We start from the raw sequence: 10,741 nt of genomic DNA, 5'->3' as shown, positions 1-10,741 counted from the left end.
CAAATAAAATAAAATTATAAAATACATACTTCCTTCGTTTTAATTTACATGACATATTTCGTTTATCGAAAGTCAAATTGTGCGAAGTTTGACCAATATTTTAAAATATATTTTGTTATTATATTGACATGAGAAAATTACAACTTATAGTACTTTTCGTGTAATTTTTTAATATCTAAATTTTAATTTTAAAATACTAAATTAAACTAATTTAATTTAGGTTCAAAGTTTAGTCAAACTAATTCTCGATAAACGAAATATATCATCTAAATTAAAAAGAGGAAGTATATTTTAGAGTTTAGAGCAACATTTCTTTTCCTATGGAAAGAAACTAAGAAAGGACAACGACATAATTACATTTGACTATAGGGAGCTTGGGTGATGACAGTGCAGTCGGAACGTATTTCATGCGGGTCCCTTGATTTTTTTGGGCCCAGAGGTTGTTCCTTTTCTGTGTAATAAAATTTCTAGCTCTCCTACGAATTCATGTATCCAATAAAAAAGAAAAAAAAGGCCATAGGAAAAGAAACAGAAACTAAAAGGTAAAGATATGCTTTGAATAGTGCTAACATATGTTGCAGATTAAAATGTCATTTATTCTTAGTTATAGTTCTCTTTAGCTGGTTGGCGGAAATCCTAAAGGAATGAAACGAATTCAAACGTTAGTTTTTAAGGTCGAAATATTCCCATGAACTTGTACTGCCGTGCAATCTGTATATCAGACAGACCTCATTTAATTTGGAAACCTACTCCATTCTTTAGCTATTGAAGCATTAGTGTATTGGTCAAAATCTTACCGTCACGGTCGAGCTGACCAACGTCCCGCCCAAGTGAATGGCAAGAATGTCTTGACTATATATAGTAGGGAATAACCCTCGATGGGGGGGGGGGGGTTGCGGTCTCCTTCCCTTTCTCTCTCCCAAACTCTCTTCTTGTAATCTTCATAGGAAAGAAGTAATCTGCAGAAGAACATGTAAAACTATCTCTCCGATCGATTGATGGGAGCCACAATGTTGAATTTCAATAAGATCGATTATATCTCTTTCGTCCTCTATACTATCTATATTATTAGCTCTTTGATCTGGAATTTATTATGTCTGACTAAGATTTACCCCTTCATTTTCTTTGATTGATTAATTCAACAAGGTTCCATATCTTTTGGGTTAAACAATTTGGCGCCATCTGTGGGGATAGTGAAATTTCCTAGTCTTTCCCAGATCAAAGAAAAAAAATACGATCACCTACCGAAAAGAGCGCTAAGGAAAAACCCAACCCACGCGGGACAAAGGCGCAGCACGGTAGGGGGAGGAGAGCCGAGTAGAATCACCAAGTTTACAAATCTTCGCCCCATCAACCATCGAAATGCCAAGCAAGACGAACAACGTTACCAACCTGTCCTCCCCATCGGACCACCGGGTGGGGGTAAGGAAAGTATCATTTTAACTCACCTTTTGCTCTTTGCTAAAGCAGGAACACAAAGGCCGCGCGAGCGAGCGAGTAAAGAAACATCAATTAAAGAACGAGAAACTACTGCAAAACAACCGAAATACCGCCCGTCGGTGACATCTCAAGGCCGAAAGGCAAGAGTTAGACAAGGAAACTACAATGTGTGCGCAGAACGAAACTAAGCGAAATAAAAACGTTTCGTATTCTCCGATGTTGCACCCTCTGATGCAAGAAATGTCAAACGAACTGGGACTCCTTTGGAAAATGTCTGATTCTCAAAAAACTGGGACTGACGACGGGTCATATTTCTATAAGTTCGAAATAACACCCTTTCAAGCAAAGGGCCTTCGCCAAAGAGAAGAGTTCGACCTCGATCGAACGACGATGAATTACTATTTCGATAAGTTCGAAATAACACCCTTTAAGGCCAAGAGGCTTCGCCAAAGAAAAGAATTCGACCTCTATCGAACGACGACGGGTTAACATTTCGATAAGTCGAAATAACACCCTTTAAGGCCAAGGGCCTTCGCCAAAGAAGAGAGTTCGACCTCAATCGAACGACGACGGGTTACTATTTTGATAAGTTCGAAATAACACCCTTTAAGGCCAAGTGACTTCACCAAAAAGAAGAGAGTTCGACCTCGATCGAACGACGACAGGTTACTATTTCGAAAATTTCAAAATAACACCCTTTAAGGCCAAGGGCCTTCGCAAAAAAGAAGAGTCGACCTCGATCGAATGACGACGGGTTACTATTTCGATAAGATCGAAATAACACCCTTTAAGGCCAAGGGCCTTCGCCAAAGAGAAGAGTTCGACCTCGATCGAACGACGACAGGTTACTATTTCAATAAGTTCGAAATAACACCCTTTAAGGCCAAAGGCCTTCGCCAAAAAGAAGAGTTCGATCTCGATCAAACGACGACGGGTTACTATTTCGATAAGTTCGAAATAACACCCTTTAAGGCCAAGGGCTTTGGCCAAAAAAAAAGAGTTCTACCTCTATCGAACGACGACGGGTTAACATTTTGATAAGTTCAAAATAACACCCTTAAAGGCGAAGGGCCTTCTCCGAAAAGAAGAGTTCGGCCTCGATCAAATGAAGATAGGTTACTATTTCGATAAGTTCGAAATAACACCCTTTAAGGCCAAGGGCCTTCGCCAAAGAAGAGAGTTCTACCTCGATCGAACGACGATGGGTTACTATTTCGATAAGTTCGAAATAACACCCTTTAAGGCCAAGGGTCTTTGCCAAAAAGAAGAGTTCGACCTTGATCGAACGATGATGGGTTAACATTTCGATAAGTCAAAATAATAAACTTTAAGGCCAAGGGCCTTCGCCAAAGAAGAGAGTTCGGCCTCGATCAAACGACGATGGATTACTATTTCGACAAGGTTGAAATAACACCCTTTAAGGCCAAGGGCTTTTGCCAAAAAGAAGAGTTCGACCTCTATCAAACGACGACGGGTTAACATTTCGATAAGTTCAAAATAACACCCTTTAAGGCCTAGGGCCTTCGCTGAAAAGAAGAGTTCGACCTCGATCAAACGAAAATGGGTTACTATTTCGATAAGTTCGAAATAACACCCTTTAAGGCCAAGGGCCCTCGTCAAAGAGAAGAGTTCGACCTCGATTGAACGACGACGCGTTACTATTTCGATAAGTTCGAAATAACACCTTTTAAGGCCAGGGGCCTTTGCCAAAGAGAAGAGTTCGATCTCGATCGAACGACGATGGGTTAACATTTCGAAATGTCGAAATAACAGCCTTTAAGGCCAATGGCCTTCGCCAAAGATGAGAGTTCGACCTCGATCGAACGACGACGGGTTACTATTTCGATAAGTTCGAAATAACACCCTTTACGGCCAAGGGTCTTCGCTAAAGAGAAGAGTTCGACCTCTATCGCACAACGGTAGGTTAACATTTCGATAAGTTTGAAATAACACCTCTTAAGGCCAAGGGCCTTTGCCAAAGAAGCGATTTCGACCTCGATCGAACGCCGACGAGTTACTATTTCGATAAGTTTGAAATAACACCCTTTAAGGCCGAGGGCCTTAGCCAAAGATGAGAGTTCGACCTCGATCGAACGTCGACGGGTTTTTATTTCGATAAGTTCAAAATAACACCCTTTAAGGTCAAGGGCATTCGCCACAGAGAAGAGTTCGACCTCTATCGAACTACGTCGGGTTAACATTTCGATAAGTTCGAAATAATACCTTTTAACGCCAAGGGCTTTCGCCAAAGAAGAGAGTTCGACCTCGATCGAACGACGGCGGGTTACTATTTCGATAAGTTCGAAATAACACCCCTTAAGGCCAAGGGTCTTCGCCAAAGAAGAGAGTTATACCTCGTTCGAACGACGACGAGTTACTATTTCGATATGTTCGAAATAACACCCTTTAAGGCCAAGGGTCTTCGCCAAAAAGAAGAGTTCGACCTCGATCGAACGACGACGGGTTACTATTTCAATAAGTTCGAAATAACACCCTTTAAGGCCAAGGGCCTTCGCCAACGAGAAGAGTTCGACCTCGATCGAACGACGACGAGTTATTATTTCAATAAGATCAAAATAATACCCTTTAAGGCCAGAGGCCTTCGCCAAAGAGAAGAGTTCAACCTTGATCGAACGACGATGGGTTAACATTTCGATAAGTCAAAATAACACCTTTTAAGGCCAAGGGCCTTTGCCAATGAAGAGAGTTCGACCTCGATCAAACGACGACGAGTTACTATTTCGACAAGATCGAAATAACACCCTTTAAGGCCAAGGGCTTTCGCCAAAAAGAAGAGTTCCACCTCTATCGAACGATGACGGGTTAACATTTTGATAAGTTCAAAATAACACCCTTTAAGGCCAAAGGCCTTCGCCGAAAAGAAGATTTCGACCTCGATCAAACGAAGATGGGATACTATTTCGATAAGTTCGAAATAACACCCTTTAAGGCCAAGGGCCTTCGCCAAAGAGAAGAGTTCGACCTCGATCGAACGACGACGGGTTACTATTTCGATAAGTTCGAAATAACACCCTTTAAGGCCAAGGGCCTTCGCCAAAGAGAAGAGTTCGACCTCTATCGTACGACGACGGGTTAACATTTCGATAAGTTCGAAATAATACCTTTTAAGGCCAAGGGCTTTTGCCAAAGAAGAGAGTTCGACCTCGATTGAACGACGACGGGTTACTATTTTGATAAGTTCGAAATAACACCCCTTAAGGCCAAGGGTCTTCACCAATGAAGAGAGTTCTACCTCGTTCGAACGACGATGAGTTACTATTTCGATAGGTTCGAAATAACACCCTTTAAGGCCAAAGGTCTTCGCCAAAAAGAAGAGTTCGACCTCGATCGAACGACGGCAGGTTACTATTTCAATAAATTTGAAATAAAACCATTTAAGGCCAAGGGCCTTCGCCAAAGAAAAGAGTTCGACCTCGATCGAACGACGACGGTTACTATTTCGATAAGTTCGAAATAAAACCCTTTAAGGCCAAGGGCCTTCGCCACAGAGAAGAGTTAGACCTCTATCGAACGATGACAGGTTAACATTTCGATAAGTTCGAAATAATACCTTTTAAGGCCAAGGGCTTTCGCCAAAGAAGAGAGTTCGACCTCGATCGAACGATGACGGGTTACTATTTCGATAAGTTCGAAATAACACCCCTTAAGGCCAAGGGTCTTCGCCAAAGAAGAGACTTCTACCTCGTTCGAACGACGACGAGTTACTATTTTGATAAGTTCGAAATAACACCCTTTAAGGCCAAGGGTCTTCGCCAAAAGAAGAGTTCGACCTCGATCGAACGACGACGGGTTACTATTTCAATAAGTTCGAAATAACACCCTTTAAGGCCAAGGGCCTTCGCCAACGAGAAGAGTTCGACCTCGATCGAACGATGACGAGTTACTATGCAATAAGATCGAAATAACACCCTTTAAGGCCAGGGGCCTTCGCCAAAGAGAAGAGTTCGACCTTGATCGAACGACGATGGGTTAACATTTCGATAAGACAAAATAACACCCTTTAAGGCCAAGGGCCTTTGCCAAAGAAGAGAGTTCGACTTCGATCAAACGACGACAGGTTACTATTTCGACAAGATCGAAATAACACCCTTTAAGGCCAAGGGCTTTTGCCAAAAAAGAAGAGTTCTACCTCTATCGAACGACGACGGGTTAAAATTTTGATAAGTTCAAAATAACACCATTTAAGGCCAAGGGCCTTCTCCGAAAAGAAGAGTTTGGCCTCGATCAAACGAAGATAGGTTACTATTTCGATAAGTTCGAAATAACACCCTTTAAGGCCAAGGGCCTTCGCCAAAGAGAAGTACTCAACCTCTATCGAACGACGACGGGTAAACATTTTGATAAGTCAAAATAATACCCTTTAAGGCCAAGGGAGAGTTCGACCTCGATCGAACGACGACGTGTTACTATTTCGATAAGTTCGAAATAATACCCTTTAAGGCCAAGGGCCTTCACCAAAGAAAAGAGTTCGACCTGGATCGACCGGCGACGAGTTACTATTTCGATAACTCTAAGAGAAAAACTTTAAATTCTCGACAGGGAAGCCCCATAAAATTCTTCTTTGTTGTGTTGCTTGGCCTTCGCCACAGAGAAGAGTTCGACCTCTATCGAACGACGACGGGTTAACATTTCGATAAGTTCGAAATAATACCTTTTAAGGCCAAGGGCTTTCGCCAAAGAAGAGAGTTCGACCTCGATCGAACGACGATGGGTTACTATTTCAATAAGTTCGAAATAACACCCTTTAAGGCCAAGGGTCTTCGCCAAAAATAAGAGTTCGACCTCGATCGAACGATGACGGGTTACTATTTCAATAAGTTCGAAATAACACCCTTTAAGGCCAAGGGCCTTCGCCAACGAGAAGAGTTCGACCTCGATCGAACGACGACGAGTTACTATTCAATAAGATCGAAATAACACCCTTTAAGGCCAGGGGCCTTCGCCAAATAGAAGAGTTCGACCTTGATCGAACGACGATGGGTTAACATTTCGATAAGACAAAATAACACCCTTTAAGGCCAAGGGCCTTTGCCAAAGAATAGAGTTCGACCTCGATCAAACGACGACAGGTTACTATTTTGACAAGATCGAAATAACACCCTTTAAGGCAAAGGGCTTTCGCCAAAAAGAAGAGTTCTACCTCTATCGAACGACGACGGGTTAACATTTTGATAAGTTCAAAATAACACCCTTTAAGGCCAAGGGCCTTCTCCGAAAAGAAGAGTTCGTCCTCGATCAAACGAAGATAGGTTACTATTTCGATAAGTTCGAAATAACACCCTTTAAGGCCAAGGGCCTTCGCCAAAGAGAAGGGTTCGACCTCGATCGAACGACGACGGGTTACTATTTCGATAAGTTCGAAATAACACCCTTTAAGGCCAAGGGCCTTCGCCTAAGAGAAGTATTCAACCTCTATCGAACGATGACGGGTAAACATTTCGATAAGTCAAAATAACACCCTTTAAGGCCAAGGGAGAGTTCGACCTCGATCGAACGACGACATGTTACTATTTCGATAAGTTCGAAATAATACCCTTTAAGGCCAAGGGCCTTCACCAAAGAAAATTGTTCGACCTGGATCGACCGACGACGGGTTACTATTTCGATAAGTTCGAAATAACACCCTTTAAGGCCAAGGGCTTTCGCCAAAGAGATGAGTTCGACCTCTATCGAACGATGACGGGTTAATATTTCGATAAGTTAAAATAACACCCTTTAAGGCCAGAGGCCTTCGCCAAAGAAGAAAGTTCAACCTCGATCGAACGACGATGGGTTACTATTTCTATAAGTTCGAAATAACACCCTTTAAGGCCAAGGGCCCTCGCCAAAGAGAAGCGTTCGACATCGATCGAACGATGACGGGTTACTATTTCAACAAGATCGAAATAACACCCTTAAAGGCCAAGGGCTTTCTCCAAAAAGAAGAGTTCCACCTCTATCGAACGACGATGGGTTAACATTTTGATATGTTAAAAATAACACCCTTTAAGGCCAAGGGCCTTCGCCGAAAAGAAGAGTTCGGCCTCGATCGAACGAAGATGGGATACTATTTTGATAAGTTTGAAATAACACCCTTTAAGGCCAAGGGCCTTCGCCAAAGAGAAGAGTTCGACCTCGATCGAACGACGACGGGTTACTATTTCGATAAGTTCGAAATAACACCCTTTAAGGCTAAGGTCCTTCACCAAAGAGAAGAGTTCGACCTCTATCGAACGACGACGGATTAACATTTCGATAAGTTCGAAATAACACCCCTTAAGGCCAAGGGTCTTCACCAAAGAAGAGAGTTCTACCTCGTTCGAACGACGACGAGTTACTATTTCGATAGGTTCGAAATAACACCCTTTAAGGCCAAAGGTCTTCGCCAAAAAGAAGAGTTCGACCTCGATCGAACGACGGCAGGTTACTATTTTAATAAGTTTGAAATAACCCCTTTAAGGCCAAGGGCCTTCGCCAAAGAAGAGAGTTCGAATCGATCGAACGACGACGGGTTCTTATTTCGATAAGTTCGAAATAACACCCTTTAAGGCCAAGGGCCTTCGCCACAGAGAAGAGTTCGGCCTCTATCGAACGACGACGGGTTAACATTTTGATAAGTTCGAAATAATACCTTTTAAGTCCAAGGGCTTTCGCCAAAGAAGAGAGTTCGACCTCGATCGAACGACGACAGGTTACTATTTCAATAAGTTCGAAATAACACCTCTTAAGACCAAGGGTCTTCGCAGAAGAAGAGACTTATACCTCGTTCGAACGATGACGAGTTACTATTTCGATAAGTTCGAAATAACACCCTTTAAGGCCAAGGGTCTTCGCCAAAAAGAAGAGTTCGACCTCCATCGAACGACGAAAGGTTACTATTTCAATAAGTTCGAAATAACATCCTTTAAGGCCAAGGGCCTTCGCCAACAAGACGAGTTCGACCTCGATCGAACGACGACGAGTTACTATTCAATAAGATCGAAATAACACCCTTTAAGGCCAGGGGCCTTCGCCAAAGAGAAGAGTTCGACCTTGATCGAACGACGATGGGTTAACATTTCGATAAGTCAAAATAACACCCTTTAAGGCCAAGGGCCTTTGCTAAAGAAGAGAGTTCGATCTCGATCAAACGACGACAAGTTACTATTTCGACAAGATCGAAATAACACACTTTAAGGCCAAGGGCTTTCGCCAAAAAGAAGAGTTCTACCTCTATCGAACGACGACGGGTTAACATTTTGATAAGTTCAAAATAACACCCTTAAAGGCGAAGGGCCTTCTCCGAAAAGAAGAGTTCGGCCTCGATCAAACGAAGATAGGTTACTATTTCGATAAGTTCGAAATAACACCCTTTAAGGCCAAGGGCCTTCGCCAAAGAGAAGAGTTCGACCTCGATCGAACGACGACTGGTTACAATTTTGATAAGTTCGAAATAACACCCTTTAAGGCCAAGGGCCTTTGTTAAAGAGAAGATTTCAACCTCTATCGAACGACGACGGGAAAATATTTCGATAAGTCAAAATAACACCCTTTAAGGCCAAGGGAGACTTCGACCTCGATCGAACGACGACGTGTTACTATTTCGATAAGTTCGAAATAATACTCTTTAAGGCCAAGGGCCTTCACCAAAGAAGAGAGTTCGACCTGGATCGACCGACGACGGGTTAATATTTCGATAAGTTCGAAATAACACCATTTAAGGCCAATGGCCTTCGCCAAAGAGATGTGTTCGACCTCTATCGAACGATGACGGGTTAACATTTCGATAAGTTAAAATAACACCCTTTAAGGCCAGAGGCCTTCGCCAAAGAAGAGAGTTCAACCTCGATCGAATGACGATGGGTTACTATTTCGATAAGTTCGAAATAACACCCTTTAAGGCCAAGGGCCCTCGCCAGAGAGAAGAGTTCGACCTCGATCGAACGACGATGCGTTACTATTTCGATAAATTCGAAATAACACCTTTTAAGGCAAGAGGCCTTTGCCAAAGGGAAGAGTTCGACTTCGATCGAACGACGATGGGTTAACATTTCGAAAAGTCGAAATAACAGTCTTTAAGGCCAAGGGCCTTCGCCAAAGATGAGAGTTCGACCTCGATTGAACGACGACGGGTTACTATTTTGATAAGTTCGAAATAACACCCTTTACGGCCAAGGGCCTTCGCTAAAGAGAAGAGTTCGACCTCTATCGCACAGCGGAGGGTTAACATTTCAATAAGTTTGAAATAACACCTCTTAAGGCCAAGGGCCTTCGCCAAAGAAGAGATTTCGACCTCGATCGAACGCCGACGAGTTACTATTTCGATAAGTTTGAAATAACACCCTTTAAGGCCAAGGGCCTTCGCCAAAGAAGAGAGTTCGACCTCGATCGAACGACGACGGGTTACTATTTCGATAAGTTCGAAATAACACCCTTTAAGGCCAAGGGCCTTCGCCACAGAGAAGAGTTCGACCTCTATCGAACGACGACGGGTTATCATTTCGATAAGTTCGAAATAATACCTTTTAAGGCCAAGGGCTTTCGCCAAAGAAGAGAGTTCGACCTCGATCGAACGACGACGGGTTACTATTTCGATAAGTCTGAAATAACACCCTTTAAGTCCAGGGGCCTTCGTCAAAGAGAAGAGTTCGACCTCGATCGAACGACGACGGGTTAACCTTTCGATAAATCTAAATAACACCCTTTAAGGCCAAGGGAGAGTTCGACCTCGATCGAAGACGACGTGTTACTATTTAGATAAGTTCGAAATAACACCCTTTAAGGCCAAGGGCCTTCACCAAAGAGAAGAGTTCGACCTCTATCGAATGACGACGGGTTAACATTTCGATAAGTTCAAAATGAAACCCTTTAAGGCCAAGGGCCTTCGCCAAAGAAGAGAGTTCGACCTGGATCGACCGATGATGGGTTACTATTTCGATATGTTCGAAATAACACCCTTTAAGACCAAGGGCCTTCGCCAAAGAGAAGTGTTCGACCTCGATCGAACGACGACGGGTTGCTATTTCGATAAGTTAAAATAACACCCTTTAAGGCCAGGGGCCTTCGCCAAAGAGAAGAGTTCGACCTCGATCGAACGACGACGTATTAACATTTCGATAAGTCAAAATAACACCCTTTAAGGCCAAGGGCCTTCGCCAAAGAGAAGAGTTCGACCTCGCTTGAACGATGATGAGTTACTATTTTGATAAGTTCGAAATAACACCCTTTAAGGCCAGGGGCCTTTGCCAAAGAGAAGAGTTCGACCTCTATCGAATGACGACGGGTTAACATTTCGATAAATTCGAAATAACACCGTTTAAGG

This window comes from Nicotiana sylvestris, chromosome 2, assembly GCF_000393655.2.
Source record: "Nicotiana sylvestris chromosome 2, ASM39365v2, whole genome shotgun sequence".
NCBI lineage: Eukaryota > Viridiplantae > Streptophyta > Magnoliopsida > Solanales > Solanaceae > Nicotiana > Nicotiana sylvestris.
The sequence above is the reverse complement of the archived record's forward strand: the minus strand, read 5'-3'. Positions refer to the sequence as shown.